The sequence below is a fragment of the Bactrocera latifrons genome, unplaced genomic scaffold, assembly GCF_001853355.1.
Source record: "Bactrocera latifrons isolate USDA-ARS-PBARC rearing strain unplaced genomic scaffold, ASM185335v1 scaffold_635, whole genome shotgun sequence".
NCBI classification, from domain to species: Eukaryota; Metazoa; Arthropoda; class Insecta; order Diptera; family Tephritidae; genus Bactrocera; species Bactrocera latifrons.
In genome coordinates this window covers 19,554-31,896 of record NW_017537307.1, presented here as the reverse complement: position 1 = coordinate 31,896, position 12,343 = coordinate 19,554, and the positions used below count along the sequence as shown (strand labels likewise).

Below are 12,343 nucleotides of genomic sequence, written 5' to 3'. Positions count from 1 at the left end.
TAACAAGTTTTGCACCGCTTTATTTTAGTTTATTAAAGATATTTCCTATACCATAACCTAAATTTTTTTTTTTTTTAATATTAAAAACTGACAAAATGGAGTAATTTTGATAAGAATCATTTTTTAGATAAAAAAATTTAGTTTTTTAAAGCAAAATTGACAATTTTCAATCAATCAAAAAGGTAGGTCATTTTATAGTAAATGCATTCAATAATACTCAGTTTTAATTTAATTTAAAAAAGGTAGTTTTTTTAAAGCAAAACTGACAATTTTCAATCAATCATAAAGGTAGATCATTTTATAGTAAATGCATTCAATAATACTCAGTTTTAATTTAAGTTGATCGATTAATTTCTCTTTGAGTTATGATGTCGGCAATTTGAAAAATGCCATTTCTAGAAAAACACGCTTAAAGCTTCCCTTTTATATGTTTGTAGCAGCGAGTGATCGCTCTTTAGAACGCTGTCATCCAAAAACTATTCAACCTTGCCGATTTCACGTTTTGGAAATATAAACTACCGAAAAAGGAAAAAATAATTTATTTGAAAGTGTGATACTGGTATAGCTTAATGAATTTATTTATGAAAATTATTAACAGGAAACGGAAAAATAGTAAAAAGAACTATTTTATTTATAAATTCGGACTACTTTAAGCAGTTCTTATTTGCAACTCCATAGAAAGGTGGAAACTTTGTTGGGCTTGTGGACTGAAAATAAAATTAAGGACTTTGTTAAGTGTTTCAAATATAAACAGTCGATACTATCTACAACCAGAGAACGTGTATCACAAAGAAGGCCCACGACTTGCTATTACAGACCTATGTATGTTGATCTTTTGCATATAATTTTATACGTTTACATGCATATTAATTGATATGATTTGCGTATTTTCATGAATACATTGAAAATCGATAATATTATGATTAAATTATTATTAATTTTTACTTCGATATTCACTCTTCTAAATTGAATGCTGAATGTGGTGCCATTGTCGTTTGGTGAGCGACGCCAATACAGTGGATATCCGTCATTTCCAGTTTGTGTTTTCGAAAAAAAAGTTTTTTATTGTTTCGTGCATACAAACCAAAGTGGGATTGTAGTGTTCGCAAGGTCCATGAACCATATTGGATTTCGCGACTTCGAATAATATTGGATCTTTCTCTGCATAAGGAATTTCCGCAGAAATGATTTCATCAATTTCATCTGGTTTAACCACCATTCAAAGAAGAATGTGTGCGTGTTGCAAGTCTCTCTTTTGACACTCAATAGAGTACATTTAGCATCTAACAGCACCAACTCTTGTTTGAAAAGTTGTGCTGTGACATCGTGACGATAGCTTGCTGATTGACTGTGATCCACAATTCCGCACGTATGTCATCGAATCCTGGGAGTACTTCTTGCCTTGCCTTGGGCTGCCATACGTTGCTGGCAAAAAGAAAGCCGACCGATATTAGGGCGACCTCTTCGTAGGTTCGTAATAAATTTCAATCTGCAATTGATCTCTTTGTGTGAAACACACATATGTAAAGTTTTCACTGAATCATTTTCAATAATTTTTCTTTTGAATAGCCGGAATAAAAAATCAAACGACCGAGATTGAACGGTCAAATAATTTACAATTCAAAATATTGAAAAATAAAACAAACAAAAATTGAAAAAAATGTATATGGAAAAAATTTACTTTTTCGAATTATTTAATTTTCCGACTTTTCCTCATGAAAAGTATAAATTATTTTTATTTCTGAACCTTCCTCGACCCGTAGCGAACAACCCCTGAAAATTTCATCAAGATTAGTGCAGCCGTTCTCTTAGCGCTACCGTTTGTTGGTTGATTCATTGATTAATGTGTATGGGAAAAATAAAATGGCTGGTTTTAAGGGTTTTCCGGACCTAAACGAACAAAGAGAAAAAAAAATTGGCCAAATTGGTCCAGGCGTTGTTGCAACACATTTTGCGATTCATTTTTATATATGCGAAATGCCGTCGTTTAGATAGCTGATGTAGGGCAMGTTTTGAGCTCTTGAACTCCTTAAATCTTTTGTGTGGAACATAAAAAAAGGATAAATATCCTTTTGTTTACAAATGTATTTCTGGGAAAAATAAGAATTCATATTTTTGGACTAGTATATAATAATTGTGGCATAACTTTTATATATCAATTAAAATAATAAATTTAAAATGAGAAATGATATTTTGATTTATGCTTGTGTAAGTTTATTAAATTTAACTTCCCAACCCAATTTGCATAATATTTCTATAAATTAACAATGTGAAACTAAAAATTAATTTTTTGAAAAAATGTTATTTTGAAAATGTACTTTATTTTTATAATATAACACAACCGTCTTAACTCGCTCTTTTAATTTTCATATTACCGCAATGAAAATGCCGTCGGCTATGTGGAAATGGAATATGTTGCCTCTTAGAAATTTTCATAGAAATGAAAACTGCGCTGTTAAACTGCTGAAGTGACTGCTTCTACCAGAGAACGTCTATCATAGAGAAGGTTCACGGCGCGGAGATCGTAAAAATATTTTTGGCTAACTCGGTCGAGATGAGCCAGTTTCACCACAGACAAATTATAAGCGTGTTTCACCACGAAAGTAGCAGAATTGAGCATTTTCTGTGTTAAATGGGAAAAATAATGCTAATTCCAATGTGAACAAATTTACGCCTAGAGATTCGTTTATTTTTTATGCACAACCGACTCGGCACATAATTTGTATATATGTATATGATCCGTATATATGTACATAAGTACGTATGTATGTATATTAAAATTTATCTACATACATATGTATTTCATGATGATTCCATAAAATCATTAAAAATATATAATAGAGTAAAGTTTGTATTATTACCCAATAATTGATATAAGTTAAGGTAATTAGTTTTAAATTTACACGTTTACCTTAAAAGGTTTGATATCATCTTAAAAGATCTAGCGGTCGCACATGCGCTCATATACATACACTCAATGCTTCATGAGACATCTCCGTTCACACGGTCAGCCAATGGCGAAGCTCACATGTTAAAGAGTCAATGTGGCGACAATGCGTCGCAACATTGTATTGTTGGTAGAAAATCCGAGCTGTGCGGAAAAAATAAACGAACGGCCGACGATTGTCACCGCTTCCCTTGCCGCTGCACAGCGCGAAAGCGAACATAAACACATATGGTCATGAAACATGTGATACATACATAGATAAGTTTTGAATGATTAAATGTACGATTAATGTACATTTATCACTATTGTAACATATTGAATTTTTTAATAATATTATGATAGTTTGTTATATGCATATGTAACTACGAATATTGCCTTGAAAAGCAATTTAATTCAATTGCACATGTATTCATTAATATCCACAAAAAGAATTCATACGAATACACATGTTTGCATATAAACCACTGAACTATGGTTCCTAGGACCACATTTTCTGGCCAAAATCGATTTTTAAAAGTTCCGATTTTTCGTCTGTTTTTTTTTACCACTACGCTGATACTTCGCATGAGTTAATTGCATATTTTGTTTTCCCTTTAATCGGTTTACCGTTATGTGGTCAGCAGTTAAATTGTAACTTTGCCTATTTACTTATACAAGTGGTGAAATTTGGCTGAAACTCAAAACAGAATATTTTATAAACAAATTAAAATAAYTAAAATAAAAAAAAGGAGGAGGTAAGCACGTGCCTTAGACAGACAGCAGTTTTTGATTTTTTGCTAGAAAACGTTATTGCAATTGACGTTTCCGATGAATACACTGTCTATTTAAAGGAAAAATATATAATTATATGTAAATATATTAATGACAGATGGGGAAAAAGTCATCGGCGTGTAGACGTATTTTTGAAACAAAATGCAAACCGGCTTTTAACAAAAACCGAAACACATCAAAAGTAGGCCGTAAATCCCTTACATTTAATGAAAAATCTGCAAGAACGCAAAGAAGAGAAGCTGCGGAATTATCGAAACAGCAAGGCGACAATATTGACTTAATGGTGTCCGCTGCGTCTACGGCTGCCCGTAAAAGAGGTCAAATAGATTAGGCTGTAACTTTAAAAAGGACTTTACACAACTCACATGAAATGTCTAAAATAAGAAAACTAGTAGAAAATAAAACCGACAAAAATGCCCAATTCGCATGTCTGCTGAAGAGGGGTTGGCTTTCGTGTTGGAAAATAGCTTTACCAAACAACAATATATAAATATTCGAGAAGAAAGTCTTAGCCGAAATTGTGATATCTTTCCTTCTTACAAAGAAGTATTAAGTAAGAAATGTGCATGCAGACCGAAGGAAATGTACATATGTTACTACGCTGGTGTTATCTTCTTAAAAAATATTTTATTATTTACTACTAACGGTAATAAGTTTATACATATATAGAAATATTATAAAAATATTGCCCAATAAAAATCATAAATTATTTAAATTTCAAACCTATTTTGTAAAATTTTCCACAGTTTTAGCGAATATGTTTCGTATAACGAAAATTGTTTTTGTAGTTGAAAGTTTCCAAGAGAATATACGATAATTATTACAAATCAACGAAAATTTATACGTTATACGAAAAAAGTTTTCAAAAATATTGTTAAAATCATTGCGCAGTCTGAGCCGACGAAAACGTGTACTTCCTTATACCAAAATTCATTGGGCTGCGTACTCGCAATTTGTTTTGAAGCTCTAAATACAAGGTTCAAAATTTTGGGAAAACTTATCGAATTTTTTTTAAATTTTGTGCAGAATGTTTAACGTTGATGTGCGCTATTTGTGATGAATTATATTTTAATAAAAAACTTAAAAAAATTCGAAAGGAAAGTATTCTTGCTATGGCAAAATATTCCCCACGGGGTCATTTGTTTGAGCCACTGTATATTATTTGAATTTTGGCCAGAAAATGTGGTCCTAGGAACTGCAGTGGCACGCACGCCTCAATACTACTACATTTTACGTTTGCGCTGCACAAACATTGCTATAGATTTTCGCTGCCATGTACGCTGAACAAATTTCTACTGTATTTTTTTTTTATTTACATTCAGGGAAAAAAATTATTGGCAAATTTGGAAAAAATATGAGAAATGTTTATTGAATTCTTTTTGTGTAATACTTGAAAATTTATAAAGTCGTTGACTAAATGGCTCGTTTCGATAATACATCATCAATATTGATTTCCCCTTTATACTCCTTAATGCGTAGAAGATCGGTAAGATGTTGGTCAGAAAGCCTGTTTCTTTGCTTATTTTGAATTAATTTGAAAGTGGAAAATTCCCTTCATCAGTTTCAATAAAAAAATAATTTTCTTGCCATTCGCTTGAAAACATTTTAAAAATTCGAGGTGTTTCTGTCAGTGTACTAAATGCCGATTCTTTGTGTTGACCTAGCGTACGCGTTCAGCCACTTTCGTGTGCGTGTGATATTTTTCGCAGTAGCAGAATTATCAGTCAAACACGCGTGTTTGGATTTTTATTGCGTTGTTATTAAATGAGCGAAAGTGATATAAACGTATAAAAATATAAGCAAAAGAGCAAACATACGTCTGTTAGATCAATATATAGTGTTGAGCATAATTTTTATTTCACGCTCAGCTCGTTCAAACAAAAATGTTAAAATTTCTTCTGCTGAGCTRGCAGTGGTGAAACTGGCTCATCTCGACCGAGTTAGCCAAACATATTTTTACGATCTCCGCGCCGTGAACCTTCTCTATGATAGACGTTCTCTTCTTCAACTTACGATATATGGCAAACTATGTAGTATTCTATATCTAATAAGCAATGAGCAATGTGGAGTCTCCACAGGCAATGGGCACGCCAATACAGAAAGTAAGTGGTCAACTTTTATATAGGAAAATGGAATTCTCGTCTTACTTTATCTTACTCGCAATTTGTCCTTATTTGCTCACCGTTTAGACCTACCCTGGACTACGGCAAACATTTTAAAACCAAAATCAGCTTAATCGGCCCAGCCCTTCTCGAGTTTTAATCAGACAAACGAACAACAATTCATTTTTATTTATATAGATAACGAAGTTATGTGTTGTCTTCGAAAGTGCCCCAACTAAAATAAATAAAGCCAAAAGTTTATTAAACTTAAAGATATTTCCTATACACTAAAATAAAATTTTTGAAATATATCAGAAATTGCCAAATTGGCGTAATTTAAAAAAAAAATCGTTTTTTTTTTTTTTTGTTTGATAAAAAATTGTGGGTTTTTTCATATGTTTGATAATATATGTATTATAAATTTACATATAAGTATGTAGATATGCTATATATGTAGAATATATGACATACTGTCATAATATCCTCAAAAACTGAATATATTACAAAAATATTTTATGTAAATCACATTTCACTTTGATTTTCATACGCATACACATTTCAGGACATATGTACATATATACATACTGTGGATCAATAAAGTTTACGTACACCTAGTTCTATTAAATTACAACACGTTTATTTGTTATAAAATGAGTAAATGTATCCGAAGATTTCAAGGAAAAAATTTATTTTCAAGTGGGCTTAAAACGGCTGTTAATAGCGCCACTTTCATTTACAACAGGATACCGACCCAAAACACAGGGTCATGTACGTGTACGTGAATAGTTGTTATAGAATTAAAAATAACTCTTTAGGTCCCCCAATCACTAGACTTTAATCCTATTCAAAACATCTGGATATAAAGCTGGAATCACTGGATCATCGGGTAAGTGAGTCAAAGTATCCGGAAATAATAGAAATCAAGAGGAGAGCATGCGTGGACGTCTCGGGACAATAATTGCAATAAAATGTAGGCCACAAACCGCTAAAATTATTGTAATTTTAAACTTTAGCATTCATTTTTTTTTTGTGTAAACAAAAAAATATTTTGATATGTTATATTTAATTTTAAATATGAATCTTTTGAAATGGATAGAAAAAAAAATTATTCATTTTATAACAAATAAACGTATCGTATTCTAATAGAACTAGGTGTATGTAAACTTTATTGGCTCACTGTATGCACATACGTAAGTACAATTCAAATACAAATCATGGTATCGTATATCAGTAATATAATGTGCCCATACTACTCTATACATATGTACATACATACATACATGCATATGTGAGTATTATATTCCCACACAAATAATACATACACAAGCCCATATATATACATATCTGCGTAAACATGTAAATATATTATGTCGCCCGCATAAACTACAAATATTGTTCTACAAAAACAACAATCGTCTCAAATAGAATCAGCAGCGTCACAGGTCAATGTGGGAACCAAACAATCGATGCCAAAATTTGTAGAGAAACATACAACAACAATATTTTCATTCATGAAAATATTCAAATAAATTAGAATAAAATTGACAACATTGTTTATTTGGCGATTTTCAAGTAAGGAACGTTTAAAAGAAATATTCAATATCCGCTTAAATTAAAATCATCCTCTTAGCTACCTATGTCTTGCTGCATCTCACGGTTTGTTTTTTGAAATACTTCGAAGTTATTGTTTTAAGTACCACTCGCTTGAGTATCCGCACTCGCTTATCTTTTTATTTTTGGCAAACCATAGAAATCTGTATCGTTGATTGTGGCACATAATCGAGATTGACTGTCGAAGAATGTAAAAAATATTTTTACGCGGTCGATATGTATGCAAGCTCACACATAAGCATACATATATACGCAGGTTTGTAACAGCGACAAGGGAAACGGTGACAATCGGCGGCCATTTTCGGATTTTTCACCAACAACACAATGTTGTGACGCTTTGTCGGTTTGACTCTTTAACAAACCGTGAGCATCGGCCATTGGTTGTTCATGACAACGGAGATTTCGCATGAAGCAATAAGTTTACACATTTACATACAAAGTATAATTTTCATTGAATGATCAGCTCTGTTCACGCGCCATTGTCAAAAGAAAATGGGTTTTTTCGTGATCGGTTGTCAATATAAATATATACATATATTAATACCGTGGGTTTGCAGCCATTGAGTTGATCGTGCTCAGCCCAAGATCAGCTGCCACAAATGTAATCAATACTTCCACTTGTCGTGTGTGAATTTATCGCAGGATAATTGGATTTTTTGCTGGAAACCAAAAATGCTTTTTATTGTAAAGTGTACGCGGTAGTTCGGAGAAATTCCATTCTCTGCAGCTTCCACTACTGCTAATTCCATTCTCACTTCACGCTTACTAATAATGTGAGTATGGATTATCTCGCTCCTGCTACATCGAAAGCAATCTYTGCCGCTCCATCTGCTGCTTGCTCCACTCTCTCTACTGCTACTGATAATGGTACAAATACAGCTCGGCCCAACGTGGCCGATTCAGTTTCTTCTGGTAATGTCAACGTGGATTACTGTGCTCCTGCGGCACGAATTGCTGCTATTACCAATGCTGTTAATTATGCYAATACATATGCTGATGCTGTTGCTAGGAATATCAACCCTCACAAAGCCAATCCAGCAGTTGCTGCTAAACCAGATCGCTCCTCTGTCGCTGTCAATGTTGCTCAATCAGTTGCCGTTGATGATTCTGTTCATTTGAACTCTTCTACTTCAATTACTGCTAATGAAAATTTGAAGTTAAAAGTTAGCACTAGGAACAAAAAATCCCCAGCTGCTTTAACTGTTGTTGGTGTTAATGTCAATTGTTATCTCGATGTCATCATACCCAAGTGTTTAAATAAGTTAAGTATCCACCCACTCTACCGGGGAAAACCGGCGCACCCTAGTAAGACAGCTTAATTCACCACAGCTGATGACACCGACACAACTCCCCATCCTATACACCCACTCATCAAAAAGGATGGACAACGGGAAAGCAGATACAATTCGATCTACACAAGCCGCACATAAACAATCGTTTCATACTTTCTCCTCTATACTGCGCCGCGGAATTCCCACTTCTTTCGATCGTCATCGTTCCACCCACGCCGACAGCGATCCAACACAACCTATTTCGATTCGACGCAATATATTATTAAGCAAAACATTGTACTGCACACAAAGGATAATTTTAAATAAATTACACACAACTCTGTCTTTCATTTTAAACACTCGCTCGGGGGTAAGTGCATATTAAGTCACCAGTGGTTTGTATTCCCCGAAATAATTGGGTCATTAATTATTCAGTACAATAAAAAAACCGCGTGCAGTGAAAAAACCAGTGCAGCGACTCAACCAGAACAAAAAATCAAATATCAACAACATATCCATATAACTATATACATATATCTAGCAAACAAAAAATATCAACAGAAGGTGCAGTGAAGTGAACAAACCAAACAAACAAAAAACGAAGTGCATTTCAAAAATAAATCTACCAAGCAGTTTAAGAAAACAAAAAATACGGTGAAGTGACAAAAAAATTTTCAAACATAAGTAAAATATACATCATAAAAACACAAAGCAAAAAACTAAGTGTGGTGACTCGGTAAAAATATATGCATACAAGTATATGCAATAACAAAGACTGCGGTAATAAAACATAAACTGACAGAACGAAAATATACCAAGCAGTTTCAGCAGTCACAAAAAAACCCCACGCGAATGCGAAAATAAAACAATAAGCTAAAACACAAATCGGCCGCGAAAAACCGAAGCACCAACAGAATAAAATTAAAATAAAACGGGCGGGAAGGAGGTAGCAGAAGGCGGTAACATATGAACATACATACACCCTGCATACCATACGAGTAAAAAAAATTAGAGTATTATGTTGTTTTAAATTTATTATATGCAAATACATATGTATGTATGTAATGCCAAAACGCCGCTTCAACGGCTTGATGAAAAAGGAAAAGAATCCAAACACGGTAAAATCAAAAAAAAAACAATACAACAAAAGCATTAGATATATACATTTATGTATAATTTAATAAATATCAATTTAATGCCTAGTGTATATATGTATGTAAGTACGCTTAACTTCGTGTGCTCTTAACACAATTAACCCCCCAACAAAATAAAAATTCAAATATTCACTTCCATCAGTATCCAGCAATACCCCTCATACTTGATTAAGTAATAAGCAGGATTGCTTGAAATTATTAAGCGAAGGCAAAAATTAAAATCATAGCATAAAAAACAAAACAAACAAACAGACATATGTACATGATTTCCATATACTTGTATTCTTAATTCTATAACTAAAATATAATATGTGACCTGTTCTACGAAAAGGGGAGCTAACGTGTGAAAACTAGTTTATGACTTTCACGTGAAAAGGCATCTTCCATCCGAATCAACTAAGATTTTTTGACACCTAAGGCCCTTTCCGTAGACCAGGTTACATATGTATATACATACATACATAAGTGCATGTACATATGTATACGGAAGTACAACGATATAAAATCCACCTATCTCTTACGCTGCACTGGGTACTGACAAATTATTAAAAACAAAAAAAAAATAAATTAATCTTATAATTCCAAAATAATTAATTTTAATTAAAAAATATACTCAAATCGCGGTTAAATAAAAAACTGTGGGCGCACATACACATATTCAAAGCAGAAAATAAAGTCCGGCAGTGAGAACACTGTTGGCTTATGAAATGCTTAACAGCCTTATTATCAAAAAAACCTCTCAACTGAGTTGAGAGAAAAAATTTGAGACATTTCTTGTGAGGCATATTCTGTGAGGCTATTCTGGGTCAAACCTCATAAGAAAAAAGCTTAAAAAACTCACCACGTGAGTTGAAAAGCTTTTTGCTGTCAAACAGCTGTTTTAATAAAAATAAGCAAACAAAAATGGACACACAAATAGATAATCAGCAAATGTAAGTAATTTTGCAAATTTTAAATATATATAATATGTATATATACAATAATTTCATATATTCCTAGGCGTACGAAAACGGAAAGGACAACTCAGGAGCAGATGCAACATTACGAATGTTTTGCAAGCAGCATCCTGAATTGCAATGGAGGAAGCTAACTCCGACCAACAATCAAGGGCTGCAAATACTTTGGTCGGAGTTAGCAGATAATTTAAATACCTTAAGAGGTCCAACTCGGTCGGCAGCCAAGTGGAGGGAGGTAAGTTCATAAATGCTTGTGTATGTTTCACATTATTAAAATATGTTTCCATAGTCCCTGATGCATTGGCACATGCGCAAGCGACTGGTGCAGGCCCTCCGATAAATGGAATGACTGAATTCGAGGAGCAAGCAATTACAAATTTTGGGGCAGCAGCGGTGGATGGATTGCCGGGTAATGAGACTTTGGGTCACCAGGTAATATTTTAATATTTGTCGGACTATATATTTTATTATTACATGAGGAAATAATTGGTACTTACAAGTTTTGCCGTTGTATTTAAATACAGCTCAAGCACCAGCTTCCTCGCTAACACCAGCAGTCACATCGCCTGCTCCAGCGCCCTCCCCAACAGTTGCATCGCTTGCTTCAGCAGCCTCACCAACAATCGCATCGCCTGCTCCAGCTTTCCTGTTCTTTCTATAAATCTTTCTTCTTCACCATCACCTCCAGATTCTTTATATCCTCCCATCTTATCTTATCCTATGACATCGCCTTTTTACATCCCTTCTGAAAAATTGACTGCAGCGAAGATGCTTGGAGCACTGCCAAAAAAAATGGAGGATCGAGAGAAGCGAGAGGAGGAGACCATTGCTCTGCAAAGGAAAATTRTAGAGCAAAATGTGCAGATGACAGGGGTGCTGAACCAAATGACACAAGGCTAAATTCTCTGAAAAATTAAATAAGTAATAATAAAAATGTAAAAAAATAAAAAAATGGAATAAAATAAAATGAATTATTTAAACATAAGTAGATGTCTTCTTCTTAAAGGAAGTAAAATGTACAGAGACTGTAAGTAACTTACATATATGTGACCTGGTCTACGAAAAGGAAGCTAACGTGCGAAAACTAGTTTTCTGGGAAACAGCTCTTAAAAATAAACAACCCGTTTCGTCAGTTTCTCGTTATCTCATTAATTGTTCTCCTTTCCAGAGGCTTCAAGGACGTCCAGTAAGTTTTGTTTTTGGTCGGAATATTATTATAGCTCATCGTGTAAGTTGCTAGTGTGGAACATTTAAAAAAGTAACACTGAAGAAGTGACGTTTACTCTAATACCGCGCAGCTGCTGCTGTCTTGTTTTCATTTGCCTCTCTTTCCGGATGTTCTGTTATCACATTTGTGTAAGTGTTTCTGTTGATTATCGTCTTCACATTTCGCATGAAATGAAGTATGAGTGCTGATGAGGAGTTCAGTGCTGTATGCGGACAATATTTCCATGAAAAGGATGATGAAAACAATGAAGAGGGCGATTATGATGAATACGAAGTATGTGTATTTCAGGTAGAAGATGATACC

General features: G+C 33.7%; 1 long non-coding RNA gene across 1 annotated transcript; it reads left to right on the top strand.

The window, feature by feature from the left end:
* The first annotated feature begins 10,703 nt into the window (after positions 1 to 10,703).
* LOC108975313 lies at positions 10,704 to 11,729 on the top strand. The gene is made up of 4 exons (XR_001993862.1): positions 10,704 to 10,788; positions 10,856 to 11,047; positions 11,102 to 11,244; positions 11,337 to 11,729. It is a non-coding gene; the product is annotated as an uncharacterized LOC108975313 (long non-coding RNA).
* The last annotated feature ends 614 nt before the right edge of the window (positions 11,730 to 12,343 follow it).